Below are 16270 nucleotides of genomic sequence, written 5' to 3' on the forward strand. Positions count from 1 at the left end.
GTGAAGGAGTCCATCAGTCACTCTGCCATTTCTAATTCCTTTTTCAAAGCAATTTCCAATTCCAATTCCTAGTCCCTTTTAATCAGTTCCAACACAGCATTGATCCAAATTGCAAGTAGCAGATCAAATGAGCTTCTTATATTATTATTATTATTATTATTTATTTCTTAGCAGATTTGCAGTTGTAAACAAAAATACGTTTTTAGCAGCAGTTTTTTTTCAACTCACTGAAAAGCAGTTTTCAGAGTATCACACTTTCCGAAAAAGTCGCTTCCACCAAACACATCCAGGTTGACCGATCCAAAAAGACTCAGAAATTGCTGCAAAAGGTGCTTCTACCAAGTACTGACTTAAGGGGCTGAATACTTATGCAACCAGTAAATTTCATTTTGTTTGAAAAAATGTGCATACATTATTTGTAATTCAACAAAATGTGAAAACTTTGCAGGAGGGTGAATACTTCTGCAAACCACTGTATATATATATATATATATATATTGAATTTCCACAGGGAATTGCATATTACACGGCAGTGGGTACATTTTGTGGAAATCGCGGCAATCCAATTCTTATCTATGGTAACAACAAGGTGTCCAAGATCAGGGTCTATTCAAGTTACAATGTAAAATGTGATAGAATTGCAGGATAGGTGAGCTTTAAATAAACATCAACACAGAGAACAACTTCATTGCCAGACACATATTCAAAATGTGAAGAAAACAAATGTGTGTCACTCAAAGAATAGGAGCAACAAAACAATAACTGCTATGGTTCAAACTTCATGTCTAGGAAGCTTCTGACTTGACATTGCCTTGAATAGGCTTTGTGCTTGAATTAGACCACATCAACACGTTATGTATTTAAACAGCACACTGGGTGGGAAAACAGGTCTACCGGCTTTGCAAAGCCAAGTTTCCTGGCTCAGTTCCAAGTCACGCTACTCAGACCCATCCACATTAAATTATTCATGTGTAATAAGCAGTTACGGAATGAGTTTTATATGTTTTTAATTGCCTCAGATGACAGGAATATTTGCATTTAATAACAGTTAAACAGCAACAGCAACCCACAAACACATAGTGTACATACCGAAGTCAAAACAACACCTGTCTGTAGCTAACAACATACATCCTATTGTTATAATACAAGTGCAAGATCATCAGAAGCAAGGGCTGCAAACAGATCTTTAACCTGGTGCAGTACCAGAGATCATTTTTAAAAATGCAGATCAAATTAGCTTCTCAAGGTGGCAATCAGTTATTTAATTTAATTCACTGTTTGTTACTCAATTAAATGGTCTTCCAATGAAAGCAGTTTCACAATCACAACACTTGGTATTCTTTTAAAATGTCACTTCCAATTGCTTCGAAGGAATTGGGTGTCGAATTTAAAATGGATTTGGAAATGGAATTGGATTTGACCCTAACCCTGCACCCAGCAGAACAAGGCGTCCCCTCGTTTGACCTTGTCTGCTTAATTATTGAGTCAATGGCAACCTGACAGTGTGAATTGAATATAGAGACTGTCATCATCAAAAAACACGTTTTATCCGAGATTATTTCTCTTACATTTCTTTTATCCGTTTGATATAAAAAAATCATTTTAATTTCACTGCCTCATTTTCGCTTTGCTGAGACGGCGCGTTTCTATGGAAACAAGCAGTGAATTGTGGGATTGCTATCCTGGGCAGGAGATGAACCGATTGGCTCTTCAATCATTTAACTGTCAACCCTTAACCCTTTCAAGCATGCAATATTGAAAATAGATGGAAAGAAAGTTTTGGTCACTTAATAAATATATTTTTCAATGACATTTTTTTCAACTGTTTTCCATTGCTTATATGGGGGGGTGAAAATCTCATTATTATTATTATTATTATTATTATTATTATTATTATTATTTATTTCTTAGCAGATTTGCAGTTGTAAACAAAAATACATTTTTAGTAGCAGTTTTTTTTCAACTCACTGAAAAGCAGTTTTCAGAGTATCACACTTTCCGAAAAAGTCGCTTCCACCAAACACATCCAGGTTGGCCGATCCAAAAAGACTCATAGCAGAAATTGCTGCAAAAGGTGCTTCTACCAAGTACTGACTTAAGGGGCTGAATACTTATGCAACCAGTAAATTTCATTTTGTTTGAAAAAATGTGCATACATTATTTGTAATTCAACAAAATGTGAAAACTTTGCAGGAGGGTGAATTCTTCTGCAAACCACTGTATACAGTGCCTTGCGAAAGTATTCGGCCCCCTTGAACTTTGCGACCTTTTGCCACATTTCAGGCTTCAAACATAAAGATATGAAACTGTAATTTTTTGTGAAGTATCAACAACAAGTGGGACACAATCATGAAGTGGAACGAAATTTATTGGATATTTCAAACTTTTTTAACAAATAAAAAACTGAAAAATTGGGCGTGCAAAATTATTCAGCCCCCTTAAGTTAATACTTTGTAGCGCCACCTTTTGCTGCGATTACAGCTGTAAGTCGCTTGGGGTATGTCTCTATCAGTTTTGCACATCGAGAGACTGAAATTTTTGCCCATTCCTCCTTGCAAAACAGCTCGAGCTCAGTGAGGTTGGATGGAGAGCATTTGTGAACAGCAGTTTTCAGTTCTTTCCACAGATTCTCGATTGGATTCAGGTCTGGACTTTGACTTGGCCATTCTAAAACCTGGATATGTTTATTTGTGAACCATTCCATTGTAGATTTTGCTTTATGTTTTGGATCATTGTCTTGTTGGAAGACAAATCTCCGTCCCAGTCTCAGGTCTTTTGCAGACTCCATCAGGTTTTCTTCCAGAATGGTCCTGTATTGGGCTCCATCCATCTTCCCATCAATTTTAACCATCTTCCCTGTCCCTGCTGAAGAAAAGCAGGCCCAAACCATGATGCTGCCACCACCATGTTTGACAGTGGGGATGGTGTGTTCAGGGTGATGAGCTGTGTTGCTTTTACGCCAAACATAACGTTTTGCATTGTTGCCAAAAAGTTCGATTTTGGTTTCATCTGACCAGAGCACCTTCTTCCACATGTTTGGTGTGTCTCCCAGGTGGCTTGTGGCAAACTGTAAACGACACTTTTTATGGATATCTTTAAGAAATGGCTTTCTTCTTGCCACTCTTCCATAAAGGCCAGATTTGTGCAGTATATATGTGATTGTTGTCCTATGGACAGAGTCTCCCACCTCAGCTGTAGATCTCTGCAGTTCATCCAGAGTGATCATGGGCCTCTTGGCTGCATCTCTGATCAGTCTTCTCCTTGTATGAGCTGAAAGTTTAGAGGGACGGCCAGGTCTTGGTAGATTTGCAGTGGTCTGATACTCCTTCCATTTCAATATTATCGCTTGCACAGTGCTCCTTGGGATGTTTAAAGCTTGGGAAATCTTTTTGTATCCAAATCCGGCTTTAAACTTCTCCACAACAGTATCTCGGACCTGCCTGGTGTGTTCCTTGTTCTTCATGATGCTCTCTGCGCTTTAAACGGACCTCTGAGACTATCACAGTGCAGGTGCATTTATACGGAGACTTGATTACACACAGGTGGATTCTATTTATCATCATTAGTCATTTAGGTCAACATTGGATCATTCAGAGATCCTCACTGAACTTCTGGAGAGAGTTTGCTGCACTGAAAGTAAAGGGGCTGAATAATTTTGCACGCCCAATTTTTCAGTTTTTTATCTGTTAAAAAAGTTTGAAATATCCAATAAATTTCGTTCCACTTCATGATTGTGTCCCACTTGTTGTTGATTCTTCACAAAAAATTACAGTTTCATATCTTTATGTTTGAAGCCTGAAATGTGGCAAAAGGTCGCAAAGTTCAAGGGGGCCGAATACTTTCGCAAGGCACTGTATATATATATATTGAATTTCCACAGGGAACTGCATATTACACGACAGTGGGTACATTTTGTGAAAATTGCGGCAATCCAATTCTTATCTATGGTAACAACAGGGTGTCCAAGATCAGGGTCTATTCAAGTTACAATGTAAAATGTGATAGAATTGCAGGATAGGTGAGCTTTAAATAAACATCACCACTCACCACAGAGAACAGCTTCATTGCCAGACACATATACAAAATGTGAAGAAAACAAATGGGTGTCACTCAAAGAATAGGAGCAACAAAACAATAACTGCTGTTATGTATTTAAACAGCACAATGGGTGGAAAACAGGTCTACCGGCTTTGCAAAGTCAAGTTTCCTGGCTCAGTTCCAAGTCACATGAGTCAGACCCATCCAAATAAAAATATTTCTGTGTAATAAGCAGTTACAGAATGCAATTATATATGTTTTTAATTGCCTCAGATGACAGGAAAATATGCATTTAATAATAGTAAAAGCAACAGCAACCACAAACACATAGCGTACATACTGAAATCTGTACATCACCTGTCTGTAGCTAACAACATACTTCTTATTGTTACAATACAAGTGCAAGATTATCAGAAGCAAGGGCTGCAAACAGATCTTTAACCTGGTGCAGTACAGAGAATACAGTACAGAGACAGAGAATCACAATCTACTCCTTCACTTGATTTTTTAGAAACAAGAAACTGGAAGGACCAGGAGAAGCCTAAAAATCAGAAAAAGGATTTGTGAGTGTTTTGTTTGTTTAGTTGCTGTTAGTAATTGTCTTTTGTTTTTGTAAATCACTAGATGGCTAACACGTCTCCGGAGCTGTCGCCTTGGGTCAGCAGTACCCGGAACAACACTCCACCACAGTCACTGTATAATTGTTATCACCCACCACGAGCACTACTGCACGCACCCAGACTGGTGACCGTGTATTGTATTATTGTGGGGCGGATAACGTGTGTTTATTATTTGGACTGCAATCCATTTATTATTGTTTCTTTCGTGCTTTACACATTGGTGTGTATTGACGGAGGTTTATTGTTTGGTCGCCAGACCAGGAGTTAAAAACAAAAGACCCCCTTTTCCAAAACGGATTATAGTTTCCTGCTCTGTGATTATTTCCGCACGGCATCACCTCTCCACCTGTTTCCAATCAGCAGCCACTTTGATGCATTAAAAAAAACAAACGATTACAATGCAAACGGTGTGCTTCCAATTACAGCTTTTCTCGATGCTTGAGCACATTTATCCAAACAGAATTCACTTTTTCAAAACAATTAACACGCAGCCTCAAACTGAAACACATTGGCCAAAATGACACATTTCATTTGCAAAATGAACTAAGACTCTCAAAACATTAAATACATGACACAGAATCAACCACCTCCATCAAAACATACAGCTTGTTATCTAATGAAAAGTTATTTCAATCAATCGATACACAATGGCCCTATAAATACTAGCTATCAATATACCCTAACATGGTTAACCCTCTTTTATGAGTCTGTGCCATTTGTTCTACTATAATTATAGTATGTACCATAAAAGGCAAGTAAACATATTATCACAGCATGGGCTGTATTCTTTTTTCCTAAAATGATTTTACCAAAGATGACCAATGCAGAAAGAATGTCACTCAAGAGCATGAATATCCAGAAACAAAAGGCTTTATTTCTACCTTTTTTCATTTTGTCCTTTACAAATTCAATGATGCTGTATATACGGATAATAAAATACACCAAGCTAACAAATCACTGCACAAGCAAAGCAATGTCAAAAAAGGCAACACAAATACAGTATACACCACATTCAGCCCATTCATTCATGTCAATCAGGCCACATGTTTTCATCAACACCACACTGGATGTTTTCCCTCGCAATGCAGCGAGGAAAAGATCTCCTTGCATGGCGCATCCACGCTTGGCAGTCCTCTGCAGTGATTGCCAGACAACCGGCATTCATTGCGTCTAGGAGGGACATCTGGTCATGTGGACGGTCATCATAAACTTTCCACCTCCACGCAGAGAAGAATTCCTCGATTGGATTGAGAAAAGGAGAGTATGGAGGGAGAAATTGCATCATCATTCGTGGGTGGGCAGCAAACCATTCAGTAACCAGACGGGAGTGCTGGAAAGCAACATTGTCCCATATGATGACGAAGCGGGACATGTCAAACCTCACCAGCCCTCTCTCTTCTGGTGGTACAACTCTCTGGTGCAAAGCATCAAGACATGCGAGGAGACGTTCTGTATTGTATGGGCCAATTGTAGGGATGAGGTGTCACGTTTTCACTTTTCACGTTCTCTTTTATTATATTATTTGCTCTGCACACACTCTTAACTCAGGGGAGACGTTAAGGAGGACAGAGATGTTTAAAACTCCTAGTGGTTTATGTTCGAGCACTGGACGAGCGGTGTGTCCTTAAAACCTTTTTATTTAATCAAGAAAATCACTCGGACTCATTTATTCAAAGTTTTACGAATCAGAGCAACATCAGCGCTCCTTCGTTTTATTAAAATGCCTTCAATATTGGTTTAGTAGTTTGCGCATACTACCAAAACCCGAAAACATGTAACAATAATTAGCAATCCTAAGTTTATTACAAGCTTCAGCATTTAATACTTCAATAACATAATACAATTATATGTATTCAGTGCAGCCCTCAGGCTGGTTAAGCACAAAGCCTACAAGCACCCACTGCTATATTTTAGCACATTCAATATAACACTCTTAATACTAAAACATTGTTTCAAAACCTCATAGCAATATAACCAATAAATGCGAGATAACAATATTACCATTAATATGCTTACCTCCTATTATAAGGAAGAGTAGCGTGAACAAAAGAGAAGGACTGTTCTGTGGAGATCTGCAAAGGATGGACCACACATAGCTCTGCCAAGCTTGATTGTGGTGGTCTCAGTGTGATCGGCCCAGGGTTTTTATACAATTTTCGTCCCATTGAAAGCAATGGGAAGCCCCAATTAGATCCAGTCATCAATCTATATTGACAGTCCTTATCTCTTGGCAAACAGTAATCTCTAAAGAATTCAACCAACTCCTCAGACTCAATTAAGGTCATATGCCAACAAATCAACAACATTTAATAAATCAACACTAGCCCATGTTCTCATCCACTCATTCTTGGCCCCCCTCCTTCATCTGAAAAGTTAGGTGAAGCAGAGTTCACAAAATCCCTGCAACCTTGATTCACTACTTAATATGGGTGCATTATAAAAAGGAGTGGTGTTTTAAATATATGCAACACCAATATAAGAAAAGTGGTGTTTTTTGAATATATGCAACACCAATAGTTATATCATAATATAGCAGTTATAGTTATAATGATTATAATTGATTACATGAACTTGGCTTTCAAAAATATATTCCCTCATGTCATCTCACTCTCAAATTAATTTCATTCTTTCCTTACAGGTGTGTGTTTAGCAGGTATTATAGGGAACTTCCATCTTATATCTTTTTAATGTAGAGTTTTCTCCTTATGGAAAACCTAACTATTTTACTGAGCTGTAAAGCTGTAATGTTTTCTCCTATGGGCCCCTGGTAGCTTGAACTTAATTGACATCCAGATGACCCTGTATTTTTCAGCTATACACATACTGGCTAAAACCAGCTTGCTGGAGACACCTCTTTTCTTGCCAAGTTTAATAGTGATTAATGTTCCCTAGAACTTTCCTTACACCTGTATCTTACGTGCTTGTTCCGCCCGACAACTAACTATCTTAAGTGCTAAGACCATCCGTTCTAACTCCCTATTTTTGCAGTCCGGCCCGATACTATAAGCCTTCTGATAAAAAAATTCCGGCTTCTTCCCACCAAAGAGGCCTTCCAGCAGCTAATATTAATTTCTCCAAGGGCAGGCTGATAGAGAGTTCAAGAAGACAGGTCACATAGAGTTTACTCTCCTAAAACCTCCTGCTTTTATTCTTCATTATTTATTCAATCCTTTTATTTTGCATTTTAAACACAACATCTTTTTATGCTGCGTCTTTTAACTTCAGAGTCAAACTAGTACATTACTTCTTATAGCGTATGGCTGCTAACCTTATTACTTTCTGCTAGCAGCAGTATATCCGCAATATTACAATAGGATTTTATTCCATTTTTCTGCTCTCTAGTTGTGGTGTATCTTCTGACAATGCTTATTTTCTTAAGTTAGAGTCTGCTTTTACTCTAGGTTGTTCTTACTCACCTACTTATTTTAAAACTGAATTACAAGCAGAAACCTACTCAAAGCGAGGTCTTTTAATCCTTTTCTGTTTTTCTCTTTCCCTTAAGAATACTCCTAACTCCTTTTCCCTTTATATTCAGAAGTTATAATTCTTGAATGTAAGCACACAGTAATTCTTTTCATTGAATTAGGACTCCGTTTTTAACTATGCTCATCTTGATAGAAAACAGCTTCAGGTATGCTATCATATTAAGCAAAGTGAATCATATGATCTTATACATAAAAATTGTTCATAGTATTTCATACTAACAATAATTATCACTACCTATGATTATATGTTACCACAGCAATCTATACCATTTAAAACAAGCATATTAACATACATCTATTAGTACAGCATTATTCTGTAGTCAAGCTGAAAAGTCTTAACAGAGATTTCAGCACTAAATTCTGGGAATCGTGCCAATTTTAATAAGAGACTGCTCAAGGCCGGCCAGTGTATCAAGTTGTACCAGATTCTGTTTTTCGGTCTTACAGAGAGAGCACTTTACAGTATTTGTTACAGACTAAAGATTATTCAAACATTACAAATGGTTACAGCACATATCATTTCATTAATACATTTCATTTTTAAATCATCCAGTCCATGTCCAATGTTTCAGCTCGTTCCCAGCAGGACTCCACTTCTGTCTTGGGTTCAGCTCGGGTCGGCTCTGCAAACACCACAATACCTATTTTGCTCTACATTATTAGTGGGCAGACTTAATACAACTGAATCTGAATCAATCGAGGAGCCGTGAACTCTAGCCACTGAAATTCTCCATGCAAAGGAATCCAATTTCTTACTACACATAATAACTGGTTCGGGGTCAGCCGTGACAGATCCCCCTTCAGGTTCCTCGAGAGACTCAGATTCAAACACCGGCTCCTGCTCCTCATAAAGAACACGAACAGAGAAAAGCCAAGGTGCAGTATAACAACATTGTTCACATGTTTTTTTTAAAATTCTCATTATTCTTGTTATATTAAATATTTCAAACAGTTTCCAGAATCCCTGCTGCTTCATGAAATGGATGTTTGTCATTCCCTGCTCATAAATATATGTCTGTCTATACAGTAGGGTCTGCTGGAAAAGTATTTAAATATCATCCTATGTAAATGAATCCCTATAAATCACGGGTCATAAGGAACCTGTTCAGCAATTTCCAATGCTTATGCTATGGGTTCTTGCTTATTTATTTTATTTTATATTATAATTTTTAAATGTATTTTTATTATTATTATTATTCTCTTGGAAATCAGCTCGTAACAGAGAAAAAAGCGCTTGCTTCTCCTTCAATGACCTGTTTCATCGTTTGATTATTTATTCACAAGGTCTCTATTGAAATATGAGTGCAAGTTTTTCTTTGTCTTATTACAAGCAGATATATCTGTTAAAATGAATATATCGCCGAGACTTAAAGAATAAACTTCCACATTTCTTGATGTTATTTTATCAATTGATGTTACAAAAACCCATAGTTGTTAATCAATTATATATAATCACTAAAACCAAGACAGGCTAAAAGTTATTTTTTCAAACGTATAACATTTCATTGCTTGCAATAGCATACCTATTAACTTCTTCCACTATACCTGCACCTAAAGAGTTAAAGTGGCTCCCAGCTGACTTGTTTATCAGTGTTGTCATGGTTTCCAAGCAAGGTTCACTCCTTTCAGTTCTTGTTACAGACTTACAAAAGTTAGTATATATTTAAGACACAAAGACCAAGCTTCTTATCTTTTCCATTTGTCAAAAACACCCAGAGCACATCAAAACTGAATTTAAGAAAGTGTTAAAAGAAAAAAATATTCATTGTACTTTTTTTTTCAATAGTTCTGCAATACAAAAGCTGCCTTCTGTGTTTCAAAAGCAAAGTGTATATTAACACACTTTCTCAATAAACAGTCATAAGCATTTTGTACTTTCCAAACTGCTCTCTTAAATCCCTATCATTCTCATTGCATGGTTTTGCTTTACCTGTCAAGTCAAGGCAATAATTCTGTTACATTCCTTTTGCAAAAACAAAACATAAAAGCTTTAGTTTTATTTTAACGATGTAACCAGTAAAATAATCACATTTATAATATAAAAGTTTTTACTTTCATTACTGTTCAAATGTATTATTACTAATTATTTATTTTTAAGTTTTATTCTTATTTTTGTTTTTCCAATTCATGTAATAAAATAAGACGAAACCATGCTAGGCTTTACTTATAACCATTACAGAATTACTAGTAAACTGCAATAACATTTTTCTTTTTAAATTGTTATAAACAGAATTACATTTATTTAATGTATACTCTAGAGTTAAATAGTATACTGTATATTTTCTTTTCCTTAATCATTGTCAAATGAATAAAGTCTTTGATTTTTCATGCAGTCTGTAATTCAAATATGTATTTGATTCTTAAAAACTCATTCATGAAAATATTTAATGAAATATTTCCAGGTGCAATTCTTACTTTGTTCCTTTTGGTTTCTGAATGTGTTGCAGGCAGGGCAAACATCTTCTGCAGATCTCCACAGTTTCAGCATGCAGTTCAGTCCACCATTAATCTCGCAACTGATGCAAAGTTCCCTTAAGTGCACTATGCAAGGCACCTGCTCCTTGATGAGCTGCCAGTACTATGGCTTGTCGACTTGCTTTAGGGGGTACTATCCTTTTGCTTGTTTTAAACAGTCGGTATAGAATTCCCTTGTTCCAACTGGTATCTGTCCCCGTCCGGCGGGAACTCAGACAACAGCTGGCTATCAGCTAGCAAATTGATCAGTTTTGCTGCTGATGCTGATGACCTTGTACTGCTCCTTGCGCTAATTCATCAGCGCGATTATTTCCCACTATAGTTACTTCTTTCCCCTTCTGGTGACCTGCTGCATGCTGAACACTGATCCTATTGCTCCTGAATGTTTCAATCTCTTTCCATATATTGGCATGCGCTATGGGCTTACCCTTATGGTCAGAGTAACCATTCTCTTTCCATGTTAGAGAGTGAATATTGAATTCTTGGGTGCAGTAACTTGAGTCTGTAATCAATAATATGGTCTCACTGGGCGTCCCCAAACTTTGAGCCATTTGTAATCCCTTCAATAGGGCTTTAGCTTCTGCTACTTAAGCGGATCGACCTGATACCACTTCAGAGTGGTGTTACGTTTCCTCATAAATTCCATTCCGACTTCTTCCGACGGATATCCCTATTCCACAAACTGGAATGGATCCATCTGAGAAGATTAACCAGTCAGGCACAAACGGCTGTCCTGCTGGGGCAGTTCATTCCTCCCATTTTTCAAACGGGGGAAGGTGAAGGAATTTACTTCTGAGGTTAGAGGCTAGCTCGGAGACGGTAGTGAAGATTATTCTAGGGTCTGCTAGCAAAGTGACCCATCTATCCCACCGTAATTTAAGCGCTTTCGTGTTTATCAGTGATCCCTTTGTTAGGGTAGCTAGTCCTGGGGTATCACTGAAAACTTCAATAAGATCATCCTGAGCTAGGTTGAATAAGGACGGTGCTACTCTAGCAAGAGCGGTTAGCATCCTTTTTTCATAACAAAACTGCTGTTCTGTGAGGTGAAATTGAAACCCCAATTCTTTATTGGCATTTCATCCCCTTTATTTTTCACCCCTACTGCAGCTTGTTCACCAATATGGAAGTAGGCTTCCAAGGACTTACCACTAACTCGAGTGGTAATATCCTGCGCTTCTTGTATTAACGTCTTAAGCTGCGTTAGCCTAAGTTCGTCTTCTTCTGTCCACGAGACCCCTATTCCCTCAGCGTTACCGTGGGACATCTTTCGATACAACGGGGCTGCCAGGACTAAGTATCCTGTTACAGTGTTTCTCGCATAATTAAACAACCCCATCACGGCTTGGAGTTGCTTTATTGTTTTTGGGGAAGAAATACTGCTAACTTTTTCTTTAAAGGCTGTACTCAGCTTCATACCCTGATGCTTAATCTAATTTAATTTAATTCTAATTTATTTATTTATTTTATTTAAATGTATTAAATTATTTAATGTAATATAATTATTTGTTTCTGTATCATTATCTTTATTAATTCCAATATTTCAAATAATCTTCCACCTTCTCTATCATAATTTCAACTGCTTCTGCTGCTAATGGGTTAAAAATCGAACGTCTGCTATGTCTTTCACTCTATGTTATTTTAGGTCTGCTCACTATGCATTCCCGATCTCTGGGCTCTCCAAGACCCCCTCCTCCTTATACTCACAAGCTGGTGCAGTCTGTGAGCTCTCTCTCTCTCTCCCTGCAGGTTACCGCCCCTCTGGGTGAACTAAACATTCCTCACTTGCATTACAAGCAGAGGCTGTATCAAGGCTGCTAACACTGCTTCACTTAAATTTTTTAACTGAATTCAGCATTCCTTCTCTAGGACTACATGAATCATAGCAAGTGAAATGCATGTAACAAACTGGTTGCAGTTACATCCATTCCTCACTTCTAACTTTACCTTTTTTTTTTTTTAAATCCAATCGTAACTTTCTTCCTGAATTATTAAACCGCTTGCATCAGACAGGGCTCTAACCACACCTCCTCCATGTAAGAGGTTTTCATTATTATTTATTTCTTGGCAGACATTAGCTGTAACAGCCAATAAATTATACATTGGTTGTCTAACGTATTCAGCGCTCTAAGTTTTTCAGAGTTTGTTACTTTCTGTGCTCGTATCCCTTTAGGACCTGATCGCAAGTCACATGAATTAGTGGGTGGAGCCGGTGCTCTCTCCTCTCTGCTAGTTGCAGCTTCCCAAGGCAGATTTACTGAGTTTTCTCTTGCAGTTTTTTTTTCATCAGATTTATTCCTTTGCTTGCTTAACTTATTTTTCTTTCTTTCTTTGGACACATTAAGGCAAGTAACAGCTTACTTTCACATACTCGTTTTTTGTTAGCAGTTTCTTCCCCCATTTCTGACTCAGAGGAGGAAAGTTGAGACTCCATCTCATCCTGTTCCCCCCTATCCGAAGCGCTTTCCAGATTATCATCAATATTCATTTCTCTGTCTATAGTCTGAGACAATCTGTTTATAACTGCATAAACCCTTTCTTCCACAAAATTATTTCAAGGAGTTTTTCTATGAATCTCCCTGTAGATGCCATTTAGAGTAGCCCGTTTTTACTATTTATAATAGCCCGTTCAACGCCCTCTTTTGCTAGACTTTATTTTACCGGAAGATTTGTGCACAAGTGAGGTTGCCGCATCTGGGGTTGCGTCACAACGTCGGGTTTCCGGAGTTTAAATACCCATACGCAATTCACTTTACAAAATTACGTGATGGAATTAAAATGTTTAAACTATTTCAGTAACGCGTTTCAAAATGTTAAAGAATTTTAATTATTATTGGTCGATTGTATTTATTAGTGTTTTCTAGATTAGGTTTATTTTGCGGACCGTTTATTTCGCTCGCCCCACGTTGGGCGCCAACTGTCACGTTTTCACTTTTCACGTTCTCTTTTATTATATTATTTGCTCTGCACACACTCTTAACTCAGGGGAGACGTTAAGGAGGACAGAGATGTTTAAAACTCCTAGTGGTTTATGTTCGAGCACTGGACGAGCGGTGTGTCCTTAAAACCTTTTTATTTAATCAAGAAAATCACTCAGACTCATTTATTCAAAGTTTTACGAATCAGAGCAACATCAGCGCTCCTTCGTTTTATTAAAATGCCTTCAATATTGGTTTAGTAGTTTGCGCATACTACCAAAACCCGAAAACATGTAACAATAATTAGCAATCCTAAGTTTATTACAAGCTTCAGCATTTAATACTTCAATAACATAATACAATTATATGTATTCAGTGCAGCCCTCAGGCTGGTTAAGCACAAAGCCTACAAGCACCCACTGCTATATTTTAGCACATTCAATATAACACTCTTAATACTAAAACATTGTTTCAAAACCTCATAGCAATATAACCAATAAATGCGAGATAACAATATTACCATTAATATGCTTACCTCCTATTATAAGGAAGAGTAGCGTGAACAAAAGAGAAGGACTGTTCTGTGGAGATCTGCAAAGGATGGACCACACATAGCTCTGCCAAGCTTGATTGTGGTGGTCTCAGTGTGATCGGCCCAGGGTTTTTATACAATTTTCGTCCCATTGAAAGCAATGGGAAGCCCCAATTAGATCCAGTCATCAATCTATATTGACAGTCCTTATCTCTTGGCAAACAGTAATCTCTAAAGAATTCAACCAACTCCTCAGACTCAATTAAGGTCATATGCCAACAAATCAACAACATTTAATAAATCAACACTAGCCCATGTTCTCATCCACTCATTCTTGGCCCCCCTCCTTCATCTGAAAAGTTAGGTGAAGCAGAGTTCACAAAATCCCTGCAACCTTGATTCACTACTTAATATGGGTGCATTATAAAAAGGAGTGGTGTTTTAAATATATGCAACACCAATATAAGAAAAGTGGTGTTTTTTGAATATATGCAACACCAATAGTTATATCATAATATAGCAGTTATAGTTATAATGATTATAATTGATTACATGAACTTGGCTTTCAAAAATATATTCCCTCATGTCATCTCACTCTCAAATAACATACATCTATTAGTACAGCATTATTCTGTAGTCAAGCTGAAAAGTCTTAACAGAGATTTCAGCACTAAATTCTGGGAATCGTGCCAATTTTAATAAGAGACTGCTCAAGGCCGGCCAGTGTATCAAGTTGTACCAGATTCTGTTTTTCGGTCTTACAGAGAGAGCACTTTACAGTATTTGTTACAGACTAAAGATTATTCAAACATTACAAATGGTTACAGCACATATCATTTCATTAATACATTTCATTTTTAAATCATCCAGTCCATGTCCAATGTTTCAGCTCGTTCCCAGCAGGACTCCACTTCTGTCTTGGGTTCAGCTCGGGTCGGCTCTGCAAACACCACAATACCTATTTTGCTCTACATTATTAGTGGGCAGACTTAATACAACTGAATCTGAATCAATCGAGGAGCCGTGAACTCTAGCCACTGAAATTCTCCATGCAAAGGAATCCAATTTCTTACTACACATAATAACTGGTTCGGGGTCAGCCGTGACAGAGGCAAAGAACACCATCGCTGGAGATAGCGGCACACATGGTGATGTTGCATCCCTTTGCCCTGGCACATTTACGGTGGCCCTCTAACCAATGAGGTTCCTCCCTCGTCTCCTTACTTTTGAAAGGTTGAAGCCGGCTTCATCCACATAAATGAATGTATGGGGTGTTGTGTCTGCTTCAAGCTCCATTATTCTCTAAGATAAAAAATACAATAGAAACACAGTATTTAAGTATACATAAAGTAAATCCATTGTAAAATATTCCAGCTGCATGCAATGCAATGTTTTACTGTAAGAAAAGGCATTACAGTGACAAACCCTTACCTGTACATACTGGAGTCTAGTCACTGTTTCTTTGGAATGGGACCTTGTAAAGTTGTTTCATGCCTACTTTGTGTCTTTTAAGGACCCGATCAATAGTGGCTAAACTCACACTGTTGACATTTCTGAACATGTTGTGATCTTGAATGACGGCTGTCTGGATCTCTCGCAATCTTATGGAATTGTTGACAACAACCATATCCACTATGGCAGCCTCCTGTGCCGCAGTGAAGACTTTACCTCTGCCACCGGCGTGTGATTGTCTTTGAATTCTATAAATACACTAAATATGTACAAACTGTGACATTTTGATGGTCACATGAGGGGCATTGACAGAACAACTGTTTTACACATATATTGTGCTGTATACAGTACAGTAATACTGAAATACAGTGTGGTATAGCATTGTAACTTACCTATTCTCATTCTTGAATATTGTTACTATTGATGTACAGCTGATCTACCCGCTGCCCAGCCTCTCTCATGGAAAGGCCATGATTGACAACATGGTCAATAATTGTGGCATGAATTTCATCTGAAACATTAGCTCTTTGTATTCCCCTTTGAGATACTCCACCACCACGCATCTGAACCCCTCTTCCTCTATGGGCCCTGTGATGGGTGGTTCTGTGTTTTTTGTATTGTTTAGAGTGGATGTGAGTGAGTTTGGGGTGTGGTTCAGTGAATTTATGTGTGAGGAATGTGTGAAATGTGCCTGGGCTATGAGGTGCGAATTGCCCAATTAGCCCAGGCACCTGTATAAAAGGGAGTGGTTGG

The 16270-nt window shown here is 37.8% G+C and overlaps 1 long non-coding RNA gene across 1 annotated transcript; it reads right to left on the reverse strand.

The window, feature by feature from the left end:
* Window positions 1–6323: 6323 nt before the first annotated feature.
* Window positions 6324–16062, reverse strand: LOC131723295 (uncharacterized). The gene is made up of 2 exons (XR_009320214.1): window positions 15910–16062; window positions 6324–15367 (listed from the first exon to the last, which is right to left on the reverse strand). It is a non-coding gene; the product is annotated as an uncharacterized LOC131723295 (long non-coding RNA).
* Window positions 16063–16270: the final 208 nt, after the last annotated feature.

The sequence above is a fragment of the Acipenser ruthenus genome, chromosome 54 (genome assembly GCF_902713425.1).
Source record: "Acipenser ruthenus chromosome 54, fAciRut3.2 maternal haplotype, whole genome shotgun sequence".
Classification (NCBI taxonomy): Eukaryota; Metazoa; Chordata; class Actinopteri; order Acipenseriformes; family Acipenseridae; genus Acipenser; species Acipenser ruthenus.